Source organism: Sorex araneus, chromosome 6 (genome assembly GCF_027595985.1).
Source record: "Sorex araneus isolate mSorAra2 chromosome 6, mSorAra2.pri, whole genome shotgun sequence".
NCBI classification, from domain to species: Eukaryota; Metazoa; Chordata; class Mammalia; order Eulipotyphla; family Soricidae; genus Sorex; species Sorex araneus.
In genome coordinates this window covers 132,580,364-132,595,783 of record NC_073307.1, presented here as the reverse complement: position 1 = coordinate 132,595,783, position 15,420 = coordinate 132,580,364, and the positions used below count along the sequence as shown (strand labels likewise).

At 37.5% G+C, this 15,420-nt stretch overlaps 1 pseudogene; it reads left to right on the top strand.

Annotated features, from left to right (window-relative positions):
* The first annotated feature begins 295 nt into the window (after positions 1-295).
* On the top strand, positions 296-1,336 carry LOC129405959 (uncharacterized; annotated as a pseudogene).
* Positions 1,337-15,420: the final 14,084 nt, after the last annotated feature.

Sequence of the window (15,420 nt, the reverse complement as noted above, 5' to 3'; positions counted from 1 at the left end):
TGAGCACGGAGAGGCTGATAAAGTCTGAGCAATGAACTAGACTGCCAAAAAATGAAGAAGGACCAAAATAACTGTCTGTACTTTCAATTCACGTATGCTTGTATTGGAAGCATCCATCGAGGACCTGATGGTGCAAGTGCAGAAGATCAGGTATGACATCATTGGCCTGACCAAAGCAAGAACACAAGAAGGCATCGATCACAACACTCCATTTTCAACACTGGAGAAGAACTGTTCCTTGGTTGCCCTTGTTGATGACAACAGAGGCATTAGTGAGGTCAGTGTCCTTGTTAACATGAACTTGACCATGAACATTGATTTACTTGAATGCCTAACATCCCAAATTGGACTATTACGCTTGAATAGATGTGGCTCACTGCTGGCAGTTTCTATCTTCGTTGTCTACGAACCAACATCCAACTACGATGAGGAAGAAATTGAGAAGTTCTACATGGACCTGGAGAAGTTCTATATAGAAGACCACACCTTCTACAAGATCATTGTTGGTGATTTTAATGCCAAGATAGATCCGAGAAGGTCGCCTGAAGAACTCCACATCAGGATCCACAGTCTAGAATGGAACGAACAGGATGAGAGACTGTCTGAGTTCATCATGTCGACCAAGACCATACATGGTAACTCACAGTTCCAGAAGGCCGAATATAAATCGTTGGACATTGGAGTCTTCAGGTGGACAGTTTCACAACAAAATCGACCACATCATATTCAATCGAAGGTTTGGCCTGACTGATGTCACTCTTGTCCCAAAATTCCAAATGGGATCAGACCACCATCTCCTTCATGCAAAATTCTACTTCACAGAGAGGGGATAAAGGACTGCAAAGTTTAAGGTTAAGAAGAGAACTCCTAGAATGACCCCCAACTGGGAGCTCTTTGGCATTATTGTGGCAATGTGGGAAGATGTTGTCGTTGACATCGATGAGGAATAATATCGACTGGTTCAGCACCTCCATGACTGTGTGAGGTATGCCAAGAGTGGAAAAGCCATAGGTGCCTGTCTTTGGAAACTCTTGGGTTCATTCATCAATGTGGCTTGGCATGAGCCTCAGGCAAGCACAAGCTAACATCCAAGCTCGAAAAGCTGTGCAGAGAAGTGATAAAAGAATACCTCAAAGAGAGAAAAGCAGCAGTGTTGGCTGATGCGGCAGAAGCTGAGAAAAGTATTCACAATGCTTGCCTATCCTTTGCCAACTACAAGACCAAGATGACTGCCCTCTGACGTCCTGATGGATCTATCACATCTTCTGGAAGGGCAATGGAGAGGATTATTCACAAATTCTACTCAGATGTCTTCCACAGCCATGTCTACCTGCCCACATACCAAATTTTGCAGGATGGATATGTCAATCCCAATGTCCTCCCTTCTGAAATCTGACATGCCATTTCATCAGTAAAGATGCGTACAGCACCTGGTCCAGACAAGGTCAGACCCGAACACCTGAAGAATCTGCTGCCAATACTCATTAATACACTGGCTCGGCTCTTCACACACTACCTGTCCATATTGAAGGTTCCATCCCAATGGAAAACCAACAGGACCATCCTATTGTATAAGAAGAGAGACATCCATGACATCGGCAACTATCACCCAATCTGCCTGTTGTCTGTCATCTACAAGTTGTTCACTCGAGTCATCCTGAATAGAATAGGCAGAACACCAGATGAAGGACAACCATGTGAGCAAGCCGGGTTCTGAAAGGATTCAGCAAGATCTACCATATCCATACAGTGACCAAGCTCATTATAGTTTTGCAAGAGTTCAAGATGCCACTCTTTCTAATATTCATCGATTTAAAGAAAGCCTTCAATTCTGTTGAGACTGAAGTGGTCATCGAAGCCCCAGCCAAACAGGGCATTCAAACTCAGTACATCAGGATCCTCCAAGAGCTGTATTATGGATTCACCACCAGGATCTCACCATTCTACAAGGAAGTGATCATTGATGTAAAGAGACGGGTTTGGCAGGGTGATACCTTTTCACTGAAACTCTTCAATGCCACCTTTGAGAACATCATGAAACGACTGGAATGGGAAGAAATGGGAGTGAAGATAGATGGTTGGCAACTACACCAAGTCTGCTTTGCTGATAACATCTTTCTAATAACACCAAACATTAGCCAAGCAGCACAAATGCTGGCCAACTTCGACCTCTAGTGTGGAAAGGTCGGACTGCAGCTGAATCTCAACAAGACAATGTTCATGAAAAACGAACTAGTCCCTGATGTTCTATTTGCTCTCAATGGAACAAACATTTCCGAATGCAGCAGCTATGTGTACCGGGGTCAAGAACTTAACATGAGGAATGACTTTGCGCCAGAACTGTGCAGGAGGAAGAGAGCAGTGTGGAATGCCTTTCAAGAGTATAAGAAGTTGTTAAAAGGATGAAGAACCTCTGGCTCCAGGCACATCTTTTCAACTCCACCGTTTTTCCTGCACTAACATACACCACAGAGATCTGGGCCCTACAAAAGCAGGACGAGAACACTATTCTGGTATCCCAAAGAGGAATTGAAAGAGCTATGCTGGGAATATCACATTTCACTCAAGTGAGAGAAGGAATTCAGCATTCCGACCTCAGTCGACGATCAAGAATTAGGGACGCTGTCTCCTTTGCCAAGGGGTTGAAAGTCAGATGGGCCAGAAACGTAATAGATTTAGAGGCGACCGCTGGACTAGAGCTGTTACCGACTAGATTCCACCAGATGTCAAAAGATCGCGTGGCCACCCACCTACGAGATGGTCAGACTTCTTCGCCAAAACCCTGAATGGGCTCCGCCGAGATGCCTCCTGGGTGCTGATCAGCTACAATCCGGAGGCCAGCTACACTACTTTTGGTACCAGCAGCTGTTTTCAGAAATGTCTCTAGACTGTGAACTAAGCCATAGCTCCACACCGGCCGAGGAGGGGAAAGGTCTTTCTTTCTTGGCATTTTTTCCCTTTTCGGGGAAAGATGGTGTGGTGTCCGCCATTTTGTAAGGACCGTTAAGGATGTATGAACTTGGAGGCACGGGAAGAAAAGAAAAAAAAAGAGATATGAACTTGCAACAGCAGGACGCGTGGGTGATCTTGGGGTGGGGGCGATACCGGCACTCTCCGCCAAGATGCGGCCCAGGTGGCCGCACTTTGTGCAACCATTCTGCTGATGATCGGCCACGATCCGGAGGCCATCTAGACTACTTTTGGTACCAACAGCTGCTTGCAGAAATGTCTGTAGACTGTGAACTAAGCCATAGCCCCATGCTGCCCCAGGAAGGGAAATGATGCAATTTCTGACATAAATCTCCATGGACTTAGTTACTAAAATGCCAAAATACAGAAATCCCAAACCATGTGGCCGCAATAGCTGCTGCACGACTTTGTATCTCTTCATTCTTAGCAATGGAAAACTAATTATCAAATGCTTCCTTTTCAGCAGGGCTGTATTTTGGGGGGAAACTCCAACAATAATAGTGAGTTTTGTGCTGAAATATGAAATGTAATGAAGGTAAAGAGAAAGTGAAGTGAAATTTATCAGCTACATAGGCAGAGGTGCGGGGTGAGGGGGGTGGGGGAAGTGGGAGGTATACTTGGGTTTTTGGTGGTGGAATATGTGCACTGGTGAAGGGATGGGTGTTTGAGCATTGTATAACTGTGACATAAGCCTGAAAGCTTTGTAACTTTCCACATGGTGATTCAATAAAATAAATAAATTTTAAAAAATAAAAATTTAAAAATTTTAAAAAACCCTGAATGAACGGTTTGAGGCTCTTCGTGTTCCTGGAGCGAGCAGATACCACTGGGCTACACTAGCACACAACAGGGACAAATGGAGAAGTTACTTGCACCTGCTCGAGCAAATCGAAGATCAACAGGATGACAAGTGACAAGTGACAAGTTAATTTATTCTTTATTTGATTTTGCTCTTTGTTTTTTTCTTATGTCTAATTTGTCAAATATTTTAATGTCACAGGATAAAAACATATTATGAATATTTTCTTAAGGTTTTGCCAACGTCGATGTGTCTAAAAGTTTCTCTTTTATTATTCCTAGTATTGTCTACCCATGTACTATTTCTTTTCACTATGATAAATCTTGTCAGCTAATACGTTGTGTTAGTCTTTAAAAAGATCTAACTTTTAGCTTTTGGATATCTGCCTTATTTCGGTTTTCCGTGTTATTTTCTGCACTATTTCTTTTTTTTTTTTTTTTGCTTTTTGGGTCACACCCAGCGATGCTCAGGGGTTACTCCTGGCTTTGCACTCAGGAATTACTCCTGGCGGTGCTTGGGGGACCATATGGGATGCCGGGGATCGAACCCGGGTCGGCAGCGTGCAAGGCAAACGCCCTACCCGCTGTGCTATCGCTCCGGCCCCTGCACTATTTCTTTTTATTTGGTTATGCTGCCCGTTCTTCTACCTACTTTTGCTAAGTGTTTTCTCATTTTTAATCTTATTTTAAATTTTATTTAATGCCTCAATCTTCCTTTCAAGTCCTCTCTAGCTGTATGCTAATACTTTATATATATATTGATTTAATTGCCATTCAGTTTCAACTGTCACATAAATCTCATTGCCATTTCTTTAGTAACTCATGAATTATTTAGAAGCATTTTTTCTGGTTTCCCAATATTTGGATTTTTTCTTCTTATTTAAATCAATTTTAGGCTTTATTAAATCATAGAACATGGTCTGTAGGATAACGACTTATTATCTATGGAAATTTTTTTGCTAAGGATTATGGATTAATTTTTGTATGTGCAAATTGCCTCGAGAAAAGTGTATAATCTTTGTTGAGTGCAAGACCTATATATCTCCATTAGTTCTCATTATCAATAGATCAAGTTATTATGTTGTTCATATTTTCAAAATTCTATTTTTTGTCAATTTTACTGATCAGCATCTATAGGTATAGTTCAAAACTCTTCTATTATAATGATTTATTTTTATAATTCTTTCTTTTGGAACCGTGCTTTGTGGGAATTCAAAAGCAGGATGGTAATTATTGTTGAAAGAATTTATTTATTTATTTTGCTTTTTGGGTCACACGAGGAGATGCTCAGGGGTTACTCCTGGCTCTACACTCAGGAATTACTCCTGGCGGTGCTCAGGGAGCATATTGGATGCTGGGAATCGAACCCGGGTTGGCTGAGTGCAAGGCAAACTCCCTACCCACTGTGCTATCGCTCCAGATCCTGCTGAAAGAATTTAATTTAAAAAATAATTGTCTTTTTATAAAAGTTCAGTTTGTCTAGTAATATTGTTACAACAGTCTTCTTTGTAAAAAAAAGTGTCTGAATTAAATATGTTCAACATGAATATCCAAATATTTTTATGAAAATGTGTATAGTACATATCTTTTCCATGACTCTCCTCATTTGCTAAATGCTCTTTTCTGAATGATATGTGTGTCAGCTTCCTAAATATCCTTTTGCAATCCTTTTATCATCATTTAATTTCAATAAAACTTTTTTGGTATGATCTATGTTTTGTTTTTTGTGTTTTTTTTGTTTGTTTCATTTACTTACTTATGTGTTTCATTAATTCTGTGTTTCATTTACTTACTTGATTTTATAATACTTTCATCTCACTAAAATATTTTAGTAAGGCTCAATCTTTGAGAAGATTCATTGCTTGGTTTTGCAAATAAGAGTTTATTAATCTTAGAGTTGAATATATCATAGAAAACGTTGGGTGCTTGGCTTGCGTGCATCCAACATCATTCTATCCCAAGCACCCCAAATAGTCCCCTGAGGCCTGACAGTAGTGAACCCTAAGCACAGAGCCTGGAGTAAGTCTTGAACACAATCGGGTGTGGCAAAAAAAGAAAAGAAAAAGAATTGTGAGCCTGGTTTTATATTTTTCCCAACTCCCTGGTAGTTTTCACTCTTGTTTTTCACTTTCATTGCAGTTCTCCTTCTCTTTAATGGCATCATACATATGTACAGCATGCCAGGATGAGTTATACAACATCCCACAAGTAACTCTCTTTTCCAGAACCAGGGAATCCTTTTAGACTGCTACAGTATTAACAGAGTGCATATCCGTATTCTAGTCTTCACCGTATTGGAAGATTCTTCAGATTCCAGATACTATATAGGAAACTTAATCTTAACTTCATTACTTACCTTCTAGTCCATCCAATTTCTGATCTTGAGCATGATATGCTCAAGCTTCTCTGCTGTTGCTGCATTAAAAATGTATTTGTTTTTTATTTCTTTGTTTCGAAAAATTCAAAATTTTCCATTTGTCTTTTAAAATAAGATAGAGATTATATTTAACTCATTATTTGTTAAGACTTTTAAGATGAAGGGGATTCTTTGTCCCAGTAATTTGGGTGTACTAACTCTTTCTGAGGCCAAGTTACACTATTTGAACATTAAAATTAGCTAATTACATAATGAGTAGTGTTGCGTGTTGAAACTCATGGTTATGTTAACATATACAGGTCATCAATTCAACTAAAACAAAATTTCCCTTGAAGAAGTGAAACATGTATAGAACATGAATCCTACCATGCAAATTCAGTTAAGTAGAAACTGTAATATTCACTTTTTTTCTTTGTTTTTTAGACCATACCTGGCTGTTCTCAGGGATTACTCTTGACTCTGTGCTCAGGAATCACTCTTGGCATTGCTCAGGAGATTGAACCTGGGTTGATCATGCGCAAGGCTTACCCACTTACCTTACCCACTGCACTTTCTCTGGACCCAACATTCAATCTCTTAAATTTTCATTCTCAGATATTCAACCTCTTCCTTTCGATGCCTAATTTCTTTCCTGTACCAGTTATCTTTCCCTTATCAATTTCTCTCTCTTTTTTTTTTTTTTTTTTGCTTTTTGGGTCACACCTGGCAATGCACAGGGGTTACTCCTGGCTCTGCACTCAGGAATCTCCCCTGGCGGTGCTCAGAGGACCATATGGGATGCTGGGGATCGAACCCGGGTCGGCCGCGTGCAAGGCAAACGCCCTACCTGCTGTGCTATCACTCCAGCCCCCTCAATTTCTCTCTTTAAAACACATAATATGTAAGTTCACAGTTCTGCGATGACATGCAATACCAAGACTTTGAGGAATGTGCTCTTTCATACTGTCTTGCTAATAGGTCATATGATCACACAGATTAGCGCACTGAGTTGCCCATTGCACTAGTTAGCAAATTTCTTTTTCTCACTTAGAAAGCTGAGATTTACAAAGTTGTCAAGAATAGAAATTTAGGCATACAATGTTCCAATACCACCCCAGTGTCAACATATCTTCACTAGTGTTTCCAGATTCCTGCTTATCTCATCCCATGCTCCCAGCTCACCTCCTTAATGAACACACTTTTAAAAAATTGTTAGTGAGTCACTGTGATGTACAGTTACAAACTTATGAACTTTTGTGTTTGCTTTTCACTCATACAGTGATCGTTTACCCATCCCTCCACCAGTGCCCATTCTCTTCCACCAATGATCACAGTATCCCTCTCACCACCCTCACCCCATCCCCCACCACCCCACCCTGCCTCTGCGGCAGGGCCTTACCTTTTGTTCTTGAATGAGCACATTTTTAAGTTTAACTATTGTTGGGTCCCATGCTTACAGTTATGTTGACTATAGTGGTTTAGATAAACACAATCCTGCAAGCTATAAATGAGAGTTCCTTTTTAGTTATATCTCTGCCAATTTATGTGGTTTTGCTATATGCCACCCCCACTGGTGTGTGATGATATCTCCTTCTCTTATTTTGATTGCTCTGATAAGTGATCATGATCACTTTCTGATCATTTTTTCATCAGTAGCATAATATTTTGAAATATTGTTATTTGGTACCTTGGTTTTACTTTATTTCCCTCCTTGGGAAATATTTACTTTCATATATGCCATAGCTACTGTCTGTATGTTGATTGGCTTCCCATTGGGTGATACTGATAGAAAAGATGCAACTTATTTCTCATATTGAATTAAAAAAAGTTTTTCCGAGCACTTGCAACATCTCTAATCTTTTAAAAGGTAGAGTCAAAAGAGATCAACTAGCCACAAAAATTATTGGTCACCCATTTTCAATTACAACCTCTGGGGAGTCAGGTAAAATAAATTTGTACTGCAAATGTAGAACTTAAGTAATATCACTAAATTACTTATTATTTAGTCATAAGAAAAATAAGAACACTTACAGTTACTTAATGCATACCTTTAAAAAGGTCATCAGAAATAAAAATGAAGATTCCTATTTTAAAAATGAAGATTCCTATCTTAAAAAGTTAAGTTTGAGGTAGAGCGGGTAGGCTCAGAGAGTTTGGCACACCAGGTAGGGCGTTTGCCTTGCAAGAGGCCCACCCGGGTTGATTCCCAGCATCCCATATGGTCCCCTGAGCACCGCCAGGTGTAATTCCTGAGTGCAGAGCCAAGAGTGACCCCTGTGCATTACCAGGTGTGACCCAAAAAGAAAAAGAAGTTAAGTTTTATTTGTTCCTAAGTTACATCTTGATGCCAATTTATGTCATTTTATTTTAAATGTACCAATCCTCCAAATAACATACATTTTTCTCCAATACTGAACATTGATTAACACGATACAGCCCAACAAAGCATAGCCGTCATTAATTATTTTATAATTAGGTCACTTTCTCTTTCAATTAAGCTTTTCTACAGCTCTCATACAACAAATTCAGAGGTTTACACTCATGTAAAACACATATAGCACTTAATTTCTAAATAACTTTTGTTTTAATGCAAAAAATAAACAACAAAACATAATAGTGCAAAAGGAAAAGTAATAAAAATAATCAAACATATACAGCTCAATGTATCATATCATTAGGAATAATAAGCTAGAACTCTATAGGGGAAGAACATAATAGCACCAAACTTTATTTTATTTTATTTTATTTTTGCTTTTTGTGTCACACCTGGCAATGCACAGGGGTTATTCCTGGCTCTGCACTCAGGAATTACTCATGGTGGTGCTCAGGGGACCATAAGGGATGCTGGTAATCAAACCCGGTCAGCCGCGTGCAAAGCAAACGCCCTACCCGCTGTGCTATTGCTCCAGCCTCCAAACTTTATTTTAGCATGAAGTCATTATACCTCCAGAAGTCATCATTATGCAATTTGCACAATTTTATGTGAATCTTCACAAATGATATAAATAACTGGTATGCTAGGAACCAGAGATACAGTACAGAAGTAGGGTGCTTGACTTGCACTCAGCTAACCTGGATTTGATCAGAGCACCTCTTACAATAGTCCACAGAACCTTGTAAAGAGTGATCCTTGAGCACAGAACTGGGAGTAAGTTCTGAGTATGGCAGAATGTGACCTAAAAATCTAAATAAATAAACAATTTGCATGTTAGAGATAGTTATAAAGTTAATTGACTCAGGAATTGAATCTTTACAATCCAAATACGTTCACCTAAGGGTGCTCCTATATAGATGAAATAAAGACATTGAACATGTGCGTGGTACATAGAGAGTATTCTATAAATGACAATTGTCTTATTGCTGCTGTTTTACCATTACATCTCTTTCTTTATTCTACCCTAATTTTTACATTATAGTCAATAAATATTTTAAAATTTCTTTTATTAAAGTCTTGGCATTTAAAATTAATTGTATGCTTAAGTAAACTGTTTCATATTTTCAATGAATTTTACATTTTATGTATATCGATTTTTATAAATCCCCACCTCTCCATTAAGTAAATTTCTTTGGAAAAATACATAAATTGCTTGCAAATTCAACAAAATTTAATGTCATGAAATAATAAATTCAATTATCAAAAGAAAAATATCAATAAAAATGTTTTATGATATAAAAGTATATTAAGTCAAAAAGTTTTCTTTTATAAACTTTGAAAATATATCTAGACAGAGTAGCCCAAACTCATTAAATTTATTACAGGTTTTAGTTGTTGTTATTATATTCATATTTCCCAAGCTTTATTTAACATGATTTTCTTGTCTTTAAGTGACCTTTGTCTTCAGATTCAGAGCCAGCATATAATGAGTATAAGACCCTGAAATGGGGTGGAAACTATGACAAAAGCAGTGGCCAAGATTTTAATGAGAAGGAAAAAACACTAGGAGAAAAAAAAATAATGATAGAGTCCAATGTTCATTTAGATCAAGCTAAGTAAAAAAATATTTACTTTAGGAGCAGGACAGGATCAAGTCTTCATCACCCTGGTACAAAAAGCACCCTTTAAACATGGTTGAGTCGAATCACGTGGAAAGCAAACAATAACTCTTTTTGTTCTTCTAACTCACCCTGTTTCCAAGTGTGCACAGCAGCTCATGCTTCATGATTTTTACATCCAGGCACTTTCTTTTCAAGCAGAGAAAGTGCAGTCTGATTCATCAGTCAATCACACAGTGATGAGTCGCCTATGTGTGCTGGGTTATATTTCATGGGTGCTGCAACAAACATATATTGTCTGCTACTGTAGCAGTCTCCACTTGTGTGCTAAAAATCTGCAGGGTCTTCTAAAAGGTACCTTGATCTGAGCTTTGTTAAGTGACATCTGTGAAACTTGACTATTCAATCCACCATTTTGCTCTATTTGAGAACATAAATACTAGCATTCTTCTGAAATGATATCCAGAAAGTCACAGTTCACCCCTGGATCCAGAGTCCCTGAATTTTTATTACAGACAAATACATGTGAGTGATACCAAAGATGAGCATCAAAAATTTTAGACTTCCCTAAAATGAAAAAAAACACTGTTTCCAAACACCTCAATTCTTGTTCTAAAAATAGTCTTTAACATGTCTGGTTTGTAGTCTGATTTACTTATATATATAAAACACAGAAGAGCTTGGCAAGCTCCCCGTGGAGTATTCAATATGCCAAATACAGTACAATAACAGGTCTCATTACCCTGACCCTGAAAAGAGCCTCTAATCGTTGGGAAAAACGGGTAAGGAGAGGCTGCTAAAACCTCAGGGCTGGGACGAATGGCGACATTACTGGCGCCCTCTCAAGTAAATTTATGAACAATAGGATGAGAGTGATACAGTGATAAAGTGATATATATATGCATATATATAAAACTTTCATTTTGGTATTTTGAAAGTTGGTTATTATTTTAAAACTCGGCCTTGGTTGAGATAATTAATATTAACACATGTAAAATGTGATGTCTTAAAACTGCTTATAATTTCTCAAAGGTCACAGAGGACATAATACCTAAAATACTGAAGTTATCACTTGGGTATTGTTACAGCTCCAAAGGGAAACTATATACATCCAATTAATTTTAAGAAGTAATTAGTATCCAAATTGAATTACTTGTTGATTAACCAAAAATAGTTTAGAAGGCAGATAAGGAATCCCTGATACCAATTGCATCAAGCAGATCGTTAAAGAGGGGGGAGATAAAAGAGAATATAGTTTCAACATCATGACCCCAACCTTTGATAGTCAGATAGAGGGCCACTATAGAGGAAATGAAATACAGCAAAGTACGATTAGATCACAATACTCGGAGAAAGGAGATCTGACTTCTGCTCTTTCATGAAGCAAGAATAAATACATTGGTTTAGATCTCTCAGATACATATTTCACTGTGTGTAAACATAAAAAAGTAGACTCTGCTTTTATATCCAACGTAATCTCTTTCTTTCAATATGAAAACAAATAGAGGCTTTTTAAGTAGTTATAACTTAACTTACATAATTTTATGAAATTTAAAATTTAAAAAACACCTTTATTCATCATCCAGTTTGAGTCTCATCACCACTTGAGGGAGATAAACTGACTCACATTGTTATTATTCCCATTTTATAACTGAGACAATGTTAAATGATTTGTCTGAGATTAAATAGCTTGTACTGAACCAAGACATAATTTTTTTCTTGTGAATGCATATCTGGGATTTTTATTTGCACATGCTCACACATTTTCCTTTCTTTGTATTTTTTTTTCATTTAGCTCAGGTTTTTATTCTCTCACTGTGTGGAGTTCATCATACCCTATATTGGTAAATAATTTTTATTGCAACAGACCCAGGAGCTTTTGACCAATATGAGTGTGTCGGTTTGGTTTAATATTTACATCAAAGAAATCATGAAAACTTTTTGATGTATATTTTTTACCTCAGAAAAATACTTTTCTAGCATACGTGATATTTTAAGATATGTATGTATGGTCTGGAAAGAAAAATGTTAAATGGGTTGTCCTTTGGGGTTAGATAGAAAAGCAATTTGAAATAAAGTCATGCCAAATATGAGAGAATTCTAAGCAAGTGCTGTAATTGTATTACAGTAAAGTTTGATTATACTGTAGAATTGACCACAAGAGCAAAAAATGCAGGAGAGTTATAAAGAAGCACCTCCAGATTTCTCTAAGCTCTAATGCTGGCTTTGAGAAATCAGGATTTTCTTGAGATTTTTTTTGTTTCATTTATTTGTTTATTATAATTGTGTATTTAAAGGAAAACTATTTTCATGGCAGAAATAATGGCATTTTCATAATAGTTCATGATCCTGCAAGTCAGGTTATACAAGCTTTCAATTTTTAAAAACAAAATTTCATTCTGCAAAAATAAAATGGAAAGAGCAGAAATTTATAGTACATGATTATAAGAGAAGAACCAAAGGCAATTTATTCCTGCAGTCACTTAATGAATAAATTCATGTTCTTATGTAAATAGGAGACAAAGTAGGTTTGTAAGTTGCAGAGAAGAAGCTGCTTATTCCCATTCCTTGAATAAAAGGATATTTCTTCAGTGTTTTTCATTATATGTGATTGCATCCATAGTTAAATTATTGATGAACAGAGTATTGGCAGGGAAAACTATAAATGTTTGGCTTGGGATCCTTAGTTTGTCACAATGTCTGAAACATATTGTATAAATGGAAATAATCAACATCATTACCATCATTATAAATAGCCAATTTATATATATATACAAATTTTTAACTTGTTTTACAGCAGACATTGTGCTTTTAGAGGAAACACCCATATGAATTATGTGACTTAGTATTAATGTATTGCATGAAGGTAATGAGAGACTTAATTAGGTTAGGTGACCTGCTCAAGATCTCCTAGGTAATAAATGGCTTAATTGTACTTCTAACCCAACAAAGGGAAGAAACTAGGAAAATGCATGCATTCTACTTGATTTCTCTTATTCAAAGAGTGAAAAGACAAATAGGTTTGTAGTTCAGACTTCGATGGACTTTAATTTCTTCACCAGTCAAATTATGTAGTCAGATATTTTCTATCAGTATTTAACAAACCCCTAAGATGAAAGGAAAGCAAGAAATGGGCCCAGATTTCACAGCAAGTAACCTATGTCCTGCCATAGACTAAAAGAACAATGTGCTTTGTTTATGTTTCAAAGGTATATAGATGTGTATCTTAAACATTAAAATACATTTAAGGGGACTGGAGCGAAAGCACAGAGGGTAGGGCATTTGCCTTGCATGCGGCCGACCCAGGTTCGATTCCCAGCATCCCATACAGTCCCCTGAGCACTGCCAGGAATAATTCCTGACTGTATGAGCCAGGAGTAACCCCTGTGCATCACTGGGTGTGACCCAAAAAGCCCAAAATAAAATAAAATAAAATGCATTTAAAATTTATTTTTTAATTCATATGTTCTTTGCCATGGTGTATGTGTTCAAACAATAAGCTAAAAGATATCACTACTAAATCCAGATTCCCCAAAATAATTTTACTCCTGTGTATTCAGCATGCTAATTTGAAAGAATATAGGAGTGCCTGTACTCATGGCAGTAATATTCACAATGACCAAAATATGGAATCAACCTAAATAAATGTCATTGACATAACTGAATAAAGTTGTGATTTAGGGGCCAGAGAGATAGTACAGAAATATGATACGCCTCGCATACGGCCAGTGCTGGTCTCATCAAGCAGTGGGATCTACACATTCATAAACCCTGGGAACTACATTCTCTGACCCATACATTGGACCACTGGCCCTGATAAACTGAGTGTCTCTGGGAGAAGACTTCAAGCTCCCAAGAACTGCTTAGGAATCTAATCTCCCCCCATAAGGGGGAGAAAGTTGTGGTGTGAACTCAAGAGAGTACTACTCAGTTACTGAGAAAGATAATATCTTAACTTTTGTGACAATATGGATGGGTCTTGAGGTGGTTATACTAAGTGAAATAAGACAAAATCAAAAGACAGTTTCCAAATGATTTCACTTATATGTGAACTATGTGAATTGCTGAAGCAAGTAAACAGGAAAGCACAACAAAGTTAACTTTTAGATTGTGAAAAATATGGTGATTAACAAAAGAAAAGTGGAATGGAGTTGGGGAATGACAGGAATAGATATGATTATGTAATGGCAATAGAATTTTGTAGTGTTTGTGTAAAGATTACATACACAGAAGGTGTGGCATATCTAGCATATAAGTTTATGATAGTATATAAAATTATATAGTATTATAAACCAATGGTAAATAAGCAATACTTGACAAATGAATAAATTTAATGAAACCATTTGTTTTTACAAAAATATGAAATCCAAAGTCAAGACAATTTCTCAAATATTCCCACTTACAAATTTGTATGGATACAAGAGGGAAATTAAATAACTTATAGCTTATTAAAAACTTAACTTTTTAAATTTTAGAAGCATTTAGGTTATGTTTTCTTCCTGCATGATACACAGTTATGCTGCTTGTTTTTACAAGAAGTATAAAAGTGAGGGGGCTGGAGCGATAGCACAGTGGGTAGGGCGTTTGCCTTGCACGCGGCCGACCCAGGTTCGAATCCCAGCATCCCATATGGTCCCCTGAGCACCGCCAGGAGTAATTCCTGAGTGTAGAACCAGGAGTAACCCCTGTGCATCGCCGGGTGTGACCCAAAAAGCAAAAAAAAAAAAAAAAAAAAAAGAAGAAGTATAAAAGTAAAATAGATACTACAAAGCAAAGCCTGGTAGATTTACCAAGGGCTCCTCCTTTAGCTCTCAGTTGTATATTGACTGGTTTCTATGTTCTTGGTGTTATATTTGGCAAAGCTTAGAAGCTCTTACACCTTGACTGGGCATGAAACTGGAGAGTTGACTCAGAAAGGAGTGATTCAGGCTCCTTTCATCCAGGAATTCCTCACATTTTGCCCACTAAAATTGGTTTGGCTGATTTGAAGCTACTTCAGGTGGTTCAGGGCCACATAAGCCTACAGCCTCCTTGATTGCAAAAACCATTGCTAATGGAAGGATGCCTATGAAAGCAATTGGGTCAATGGCTGCTTCAACTACTTTTATGGTTTTTCTTGGGAGTAACTTTAACAATTCTCCATTTTTTTCAGATGGTAAAAAAAGTTAACTCAGTCACACATCGCCTGTGCTCCATTGGTAGAGCAGGAAACTGGTACAGTTTCTAACAGGCTAATTAAGTCTTGGAATTAAAACTGACTTGACTCAGTGGTTTTTCTTTTGAGAAGTTATCTCAAGAAGAAT